Source organism: Pteropus alecto, unplaced genomic scaffold, assembly GCF_000325575.1.
Source record: "Pteropus alecto unplaced genomic scaffold, ASM32557v1 scaffold3, whole genome shotgun sequence".
NCBI classification, from domain to species: Eukaryota; Metazoa; Chordata; class Mammalia; order Chiroptera; family Pteropodidae; genus Pteropus; species Pteropus alecto.
The window spans coordinates 5,084,971-5,093,275 of NW_006442484.1; positions in this window are offsets into that span (position 1 = coordinate 5,084,971).

The following is an 8,305-nucleotide window of genomic DNA, read 5'->3' on the forward strand; positions in this document are numbered from 1 at the left end:
CGGCAGAGAAGCAGGGATGATAGGGAAGCAACAGTTGATTATTACCAGCCATGGCTGCAAAACACGAGGCTGAGTTGCAGCTCCCATCCGCCAACTCAGAGAGCCCCTGCCTCCATATCTTCCAAGACCAAACACCACGGAGCCCCAGGGAAATGTGAGCAAATGCTACTGAAACTGTTGCCAGCACTGACAGGGAATGAGACAGTGGGTAGCAAGCATGATTGAATAACTATAAGAAACAAAAGGCATTATATTACACTAGTGTGGCTACCTCATTATACATATGTAATTAGTCACTATAAATGCTGACCTTCTGCAAGGTGTGACTGGAAAATCCAACCCTTGCAGAGAGAGACAATATTGACATCCTTTAGGTGACTTCTCCTTGTTCTTATGCCACATTCCAATCTCCTCTGGTCCCCTATCCAAGGAGAAATGCTAGGGCCTGGAGGATGTCTTGGATCCACCTCTGAGGGCCAGTTCAGGTTCAGTCAGGCCCAGTTCTCCTCTTCCCTCCCGACAGACCCCGGGGCCCTGGAAGCACCGAAGACCATGCTGCTGTCTGAAGTGAAGACGCTCATTCCTGTTTCAAGGGCTGAGCCTAAGAAATGGTCATCGTTGGTCAGGCTGGGTCTGGGCCAAAGGGATAGATAGACAAGAAATACTGTCTCCATGGAGGAAAATGGAAAAGTGAGGGGAATAGAGAGGTGAACATGCGGAAGACATGCAGGGCAGGCTGGACAAGGAGGGACCGCTGTGAGGAGACCTGGGTCAGGGTGGCTCTTCAGAACCAGGTGAAGAGTATGTGGCATAATGGAAACCAGAAGGAACCCATCACCCTTTACTGCGGCAGGATGCAGTCAGAAGTCAGATGAGCCTGATAACACTTAGGAAGGGAGAGGTAAGCTGAGCACCAATAAGCCTCATTTCTTACCATTTTATTCCACTTCTTTGATGCCAGATAAGAGTGGAGCTAGTCCTGTTCTCACTGCCTCATTAAGTTTTGTAGGAGGAGGAAAATTTCTTCCTCTGCAAAGAGGTTCAGTAGCTGGGTCCCAAGAATCGAACTAATAAAAGACAAATTAACAGAAGAAAAAAATACAGACTTTATTTATGTATGTAATGTACGTACATGCAGGAGAACTGTGATCAGTAACTCAAAAGGGTAGTTAGAATTTGGGGCTTATATATCATCTTAATAAAGGGTAATAAATTTATGAAGAAGTGACAAGACAATGGAAAAAAGGTTTGGGCTTCTATGGGCAATAAATTATGGAAAGGTGAATAAATGGGGAAAACTAATAGAAAATAGGGGTTATTTTAGTATGATTTGTTTGTGCAGACCCAATTCAGTGCCAGCTTTTGGTCCCCAGTGACAATGGTTGTTTTCTTCCTCCTGGTATAGGGAAGAAGAAGAGGAACATCTTCACAAAAGGAAAATTGTACCCTCCCTTTAGACAGAAAAGTTGAGGGCAGACAGCTTTTCCTATGTTTGCTATTTCTCAATTGCCTTTAGCTCAAAATAACCCTTATGCCAAAGTGGCCTATTTGGGGTGGCATCTTCTGATTCCCTTCAGTTTCACTGCTGCTGAGTGAGAGTAGAGGCCAGCTCACAACTGGACCTTCCTGACACTTTCTTGGCAGGGGGATTGGAGCACCTCCCATTACCATGCTTTACTAGGAGACCCCTACTAAGCCCCTGAAAATGTGGGGTATGATTTTCATTGCTGTTTGGCTATAGTAGGAGGATATTGCCAAAGAGGTTTTCTGTTGTTAGGCTACTTTTTCCTTGGTCCTTTAGCTGGAAAGAAACAGGTTTCCTTGTGCTTTTCTGTTTGTGTCTGCTAGTGGGTCAAAATTAGAGGGTGTAAAGTGCACTATTGAGGAGATATGGGAAGCAACAGGAAACCAAGGGACTTACTGCTACGTCCCTCCTTGCATCCTGAAGTCTGAAGGTAGTCTGACTTCTTTTTACCTGACAGAGATTTCCTATGGCTGCTTGTTGTATTATGTCTTTTAGGTGTATGAGGAAGGACAAAGGAGGAACAGCATTGTTCCAAATCACCAGAACTGGAAGTTACCTCCCACACTCAAATTCAGATTTTTATTACAACAGCAGCCCAGTCTCAGTACCAAAATCTGTATTAGTTTTCTATTGCTACATACCAACTACCACAAACTTAGTGGCTTATAAGAACATTAATTTATTACCTCACAGTTGTTGTAGATCAGAAGTCCAGGCATGGCATGACTGGATTCTCTGATGCTCACCAAGGATACAAGTCTTATCTGGGGCTCAGGGTCCTCTTCAAAGCTCATTGGTTGTTGGCACAATTCATTTCCTTGCTGCTGTAAGACTGAAGTCCACATTTTCTTGCAATCTGTGGGCCAGGGAGCACTTTCAGCTCCTAGAGATTGCTCTCAGGTCCTTGCCTCTTGTCCCCTGCCATATTATCAACAGAGGCCTCCTTAAGAATACTTCTCACACTTTGAATCTCTCTAACTTATCTTTCTATAACCAGCCGGAGAAAACTTCCTGCTTTTAAAGGGCTTATGTGATTATGTTATACCCCCCTTGAATTGTCTCTTTATCTTAAGGTCAGCTGTGCCATATGAAAACCTAATCACAGGAATAAATTCCATTATCTTCACAATCTAAGGGATGATATAGAGTGTGCACACCAAAGGGGCATAAAATCTTGGGAGACATCCTGGGAGATCCTACCTGCCACAGCATTTCTTCTCAACTCCATGTTCATTGAAATTACATTGTTAGCTTGAAATCAACCGAAGTGGGTGTATTAACACCATGGAAATTAGAAAATGCTATAAGTCAAGGTTTTCCTATCCCCTTCCATCCCAGAGAGCAGCTTTACCAGCACACTGAATAAATCTAACAAGAGATAGATGAACAAGACCTCTACCACTGAAAACTACAAAGCATTATTGAGAATAAATAAAGATAGCCTAAATAAATAGAGGAGCTATAACTTGTCCATGGAGTAAGAGACTCGATATTGTTAAAATAACAGTTCTCCACGAATGATCTATAAATACAATTCAATCTCAATCAAAACTCTCATTGGTTGTGTAAATAATTATATAATTCTAAAAATTAATATGGAAATATAAAGACCTAGAATAACCATGACAATTTTGAAGTAGAAGAGCAAAGTGAAAAGACTAGCAGATTTCAAGACTTACTCTAAAACCATGGTAATAAAGACAGTGTAGCACTGGCATAGGATAGACCAATGAAACAGAATTTTTTAAATTCCAGAAAAAGACCCACACATATATAGTCATTTCATTTATGACAGAGGCAGTACTGCCATTCAGTGGGGGAACCAATGATCTTTTCTATAAATGATATTGGAGCAATTAAATACTTATATAAGAAAAATAAAACTTGGCTCTGTCCTCTACAAAAATCAATTTGTGATACATCATAGATCTGAATATGAAATGTGAAACACTAAAACTTCTAGAGAAAAATATAAGAGTATATCTTTATGAACTTAAGGTAAGCAAAGATTTCTTAAATGGAGCACATTGAAAAATGAAAATAAAATTAGAATTTATTAAAATTAAGAGCTTGTGTTTACCAAAATACATTATAAAAACAGTAATAATATGAACCATAAACTAGAAGATATTTTATTACATAAATCCAGCATAGGATTTGTATCCAAAATATATAAAGAACTACTATAAATTGATTATTTTTAAGATGGCCAATCCCATAGAAAAATAAGAAAAAGACTTGTACTTTATAAAAGGGAATATCTGAATGGCCAATAAGTCTATTAAGAGGTGATCAACTTCAGAAAAATATGTTAAAATAATGACAAGATACCACTATATCCCTAGAAAATCTATATTTAAAGGAACTGACAATGCTAAATCTCGGCAAGGAGATGTGTAACTGAAACTCTCATACATTGCTGGTGGGAATACAATTAAGACAACCACTTATACTCTATGACCCAAAAATTCCTTTTTTTGAGTGTGTTCACCAATAGTAATATAAAAGAATCTTGATAGTGGCTTTATTCATAAATGGAAGACAACTCAATTATCCATCAGCAGTAAATTGGATATATAATTTATGGCATATTCATACAATGGAATGCTACAAAGCAGTGAACAAAAATGAACTATAGCCACACACAACAATGAGTGAATCTGAGTGAATCACTCAGATATAATGATGAGTGAAAGAAATGCAAAGAAGTATATACAGTATACATTTATATAAAATTTAAAAAGAGACAAACATATGTCAAACTGATATATTCTACATATATCAAAGATATTTGGGGGGTAATTAGGAAAATGTGAGTAAGTACTAGATATCTGACAGTATTAGAGCTTTGTTAATTTCCTTAGGAGTGATAATGGTATTGTTATCTCTCATCTGAAATAATTAAAAGTAAAATGTCATGATATTTTGCAGCCTACTAAGCAAATACTAAGACCATCTATCACTTTTATTATTAGAAAAAATGAAGCGATTTCCATTTGAAAAAAAATGGAAAAGAACTATATAGTTTTGTCATAAAAATATAGTATAAACACTTCTTTTTTAAATAAATTTTTAGTCAGGGATAAAGGGAAAGATTGATATAGTTGACTAGATTAAAATTAAGAACTATTAAGAACTTCTTTCATCAAAAGTTATTATTAAAAGAGAAAAAAGCCACAAGATGGGAGAAGATATTTATGAGTATTCACTTTTTAATAATGCATTAGGCTGTATATTTATATATTGTATGTGCTTCTCTGGGTGCTTTTGTATTCCACAAAAGCAAATAAAAAGATTTTAATAAGGACATTCGGCTATAAAGGACGAGGTAGATTTGATTCAGCCAGTAGTGGCTCTAAGGAGGTTTTTAGCATGCTTGTTAAATGGATCATTTAGTTGCAAAAAGGGGTGGCACTGTTGCCTGTGGAAGCATTAAAAACAAACAAACAAACAAACAGTAGAACTAACAAGCAATTTTCTCCAAAGTGTTGGGGAAGAAGAGCCTGAGGCCCGGAAGAGGTGGGGGCTTCCACCTGGGGAGACCCACCTGGAAAATATAAAACATCATGAAGCCAATTAATTTTCCCTGATTGGCATGAAAATTAATTTGCCTAGAATTATTCATGCTGGAGGGTTCTAATTATTCATCTCCATCAAGATGCAAATTGAAAATTAAGTTTTGTGCAAAGAGAACAAGAGGGAGACTAGAGGGAAATGGTGGGGTATGGGGACAGGCCTGGTTGGAGAGAGACGCTGGACCCAGTTGGTGATGAAGACACCCTTGGGGCCAGCTTGCCTTCCACCTGAAGTTTCACTGAGTTAGAGGAGAAGCACTGAGTTAAAAGAGAAGCACACCTGAAGTGCCCATTGTGTACCAGCTCCATCACAATATGTTCCTGATGCTGGGGAGACCCCAGAGTTGCTCTCTGATGCTAGTGCATGCAACAGCTACATAACAAAATAAAAAAGATGTACTGTATATGAATTCTTGACTGTGATGGGTGTTCAACAAATGTTTGATGACTCACTGCTGCATTATTAATCTTTTGGCAGACCACTAAAAAAAGTCACCCTCTGTATGAATAATAAAATTTATTAAAATGTACAATAAATATTTGTTATTCAGCTAGACTGGGCAAAGCCTGTGTTAGGTGATGGAGATGCAGAGGGGAAAAGTCAACATTTATACCCTCAGGAGGCCCACTGTCTGGTGCTGAGACTATAATAGACCATTAGAGTAGCTGGGGATGTTCTTAGGGAGAAAAGATGTGTAAAAAACACAAACCATTATTGAGGAAAAATGAAGAAGACCAAAATATATGAAAATGCAAAGGATCCAGATTAATTAGGGCATTCTTTAAAAAAAAAAGGTAGATTGACTTGTTTTACTATCAAAACATTATAAAATGATGATATATTAGTGAGAGTTCTTCAGACTGAACCAACAGTATGTGTATATGCACACAGATTTATTTTAAGAAATTGACTTGCAATTTTGGATTTGGTAAATACAAAATCTGTAGGGTAGCCCAACAGGTTGGGAATCCAGAAAGAGTTGCAATTCAAATCCAAAGACATTCTACTGGCAGAATTCCCTCTTGTTCAGAGAAAGCCAGTCTTTATTTTATTAAAGCCTTCAACTGATTGAGGAGAATCACCCATTATGTGGAGAGCAATCTGCTTTACTCAAAGTCCAGCAATTTAAAAGTTAATTTCATCCCCAAAACACCTTCACAGAAACATCCAGAATTATGTTTGAGCACAGTGGCCCAGCCAAGTTAACACATAAAATTCACCATCACAAGTGACAATTAAGAAAGTATAGTATTGGCACAAGGACAAACAAACAGATCAATAAAAAATATTAGAAAGTCCAAGAAAAAAAACATGAATGGGATATTGTAGAGTACTGGGGAAAGGCCAGCTATGGATCAAATGGTTCTGGGACAACTGGATACCCATATGAAGAAAAGAAAAAGAACTTGGATCTTTATCTCACCCCATTCCTAAAAGTAAATACAAAATAGATTATAAACCTAAAAGTGAAAAGCAAAACAATAAATATTTGAGCAGACAATCTAGGAAAAGATCTTCCAGGTAAATGAATGTTTCTTAAACAGGACACAGTAGGCATTAGACATAGTAGAAAGGATTAAAAAGTTTAACTACATTAAAATTAAGAAATTTGGTTTATAAAAAGACACTATTTAATCATGTAGAAAGCAGGCCACTGAGTGAAAGATTATGAATGACAAAAACCTTGTTATCAAAATTTGTAAAGAATTACCACAAATCAATAAGAAAAAAGCAAAGATTAAGTAGAAAAACTGGCAAAAGACTGGAACAGGTACAACATGAAAAAGAATAACCAAGTGGCCAATAAACAAAAATATAAATTCATCCTCACTGGTAATCAGTGAAATGCAAAATAAAAGCACAGTGAATAATGCTACACATCTGCCTCACTGGCAAACATTGTAAAGTTTGATAGTACTGTCAGTAAGGAGAAACAAGGTCTTATATACATTGCTGGTGAAGATGTAAAATGGCGCAGCTACACTGGGAAAAATCTTGATAATATCCAGTAAATATGACCGAATAATTTTACTTCTAGATGCATACCTTCAGGAAATATTCATGTGCATGACAATACATTTTGGAAAATGCCAAAATAGCCAAAATGACAACTTAAATGTTTATCAATGGCAGAAATTACAAAGAAGTATATTCTTGCAAGGGAATACTGTATAGCATTGAAAATGGATGAATCAAGGATTGGAGGGAAAATGGCTTAGATAGATAGAGGCTTTGTTCACCTCTCTTGCGACCAAATCAAAATTGTGACAAAAACAGAGCAAACAGCATACAAAGTCCCCTGAGATCTAGACGAACAGAAGCACTAAAACTAGGGAGATAAATAAGAAATTGCCCTGCAATGGTAGAAGATAGGAGGGGGCAAAGAGGAGAGGCACCTGGTCACCAGCAGCTGAGTGGGATAGAGGCTACAGGCAGGTGCAGCTGCAGACGCTCTTAAAAGGTCTGTGTCAGTGAGCAGACTTTCGTGGTGAAGGACCTGCTCACTGTGAGCACCAGCACTGGGTGGGCTGCTCAAGGGGCACCAGGAACTTACAGGGGGACACTCAGTTGTCGGGGTGAGGGCCAGAGGCAAGTCTCTCTCTCGAGGAGAAGTGCTGGCAGAATCCATTGTTCCTCTGTTGAGCCCTCCCACTCCCAGTGTGCAGATACAGGCACTGCCATAGCTGAGACATCATTGAACTGGATAAAAGAGGTCGCTCCACCCAGAGGATTCCCTGAAACTCTGTCTCCCTCAACTTGCAGCCCCACCCAAGCCACATCCAGGTGTGTCCTCGGTGAGTCCAGTGCTCCTTGCTGAGCCAAATCCAAGACTCACATGGTGGCAGCTGACCTTGGTTTCTGGCATGGCTTCTTAAAGCAACTATAAGCACAGCATTTGTGGATTGCTTGCTGAATCTTAACAGGTGGCCCTGGAGAGGCACAGGCTGGGGCTAAACTTGGCCTTTAGCTGAACCCCTCTCAGGACTGTGCACTGGATACCTACCACACAAAGCCATGCTAATAAGGCCAGGAGACTTAGGAGTTTTGCCTAGTGCATAGAAACAGACATGGAAAGGCAGCCAAAATGGGATGACAAGGAAGCAAAAACCATATGAGAGAACAGAACAGAGATCCAGGAAAAAAATGGAGTCAAGCAATGTAATTGGAGGCAAAGTTCAAAACACTGGTTATAAAGATGCTCAA